Raw genomic sequence first — 681 nt, 5'->3', positions numbered from 1 at the left:
AATGCAGAAAACAAAACAAAAAAATAGAAAAAATAGCAACAATAAGTATTTTGTTGTAAGTAGAAACAAAATAAAATAAATAAAGCAACAAAGAAAACTAAAAAACTAAAAAAGTGTTTTCAAATTTGAAAACTAATGGCACTAACAGAAAGTTCATAATTTTTCTAAAACTAAAAGCAAAAAGAATTAAAAAAATAAAGCAAAAAAGAAAAGAAAATAAATAATGCAGAAAAAAACAAAAAAACTGGAAAAAATATATTAAAAATAGCAACAATAAGTAAAGAAAACAAAAAAAACAAAAAAGTGCCTCCTAGTGAACCCCACGACCTGAATACGACTAGAAACCCTACCATGGGCCAGGATTCAGGCCCGCAGGAGACCCAGTAGGCCCACAGGCACAGACAGTGGATTTAGGCCCGTAAGCCTGCAGTAGAGAGGAGCTCGAAGTGGTCGGCTCGGCAGAGCTTATAAACCACTCCAAGCCCCTCTCGGCTAGCGAGGTGGGACTAAACATCCCACCGCACTACGCCAGTTCTAGCACACAACCTTTGGTCCTGGTTGGTGCCAGCAACCGAGACTAAAGGGGGCATTGGTCACGGTTCGTAGCACAAACCGTGACCAATGCCCCACTTTAGTCCCGGTTGGTGCTACCAACCAGGACCAAAGGCCGACGCTTCCCGC

The sequence above is a fragment of the Triticum aestivum genome, chromosome 7A, assembly GCF_018294505.1.
Source record: "Triticum aestivum cultivar Chinese Spring chromosome 7A, IWGSC CS RefSeq v2.1, whole genome shotgun sequence".
NCBI lineage: Eukaryota > Viridiplantae > Streptophyta > Magnoliopsida > Poales > Poaceae > Triticum > Triticum aestivum.
Note: the sequence above shows the minus strand (reverse complement) of the source record.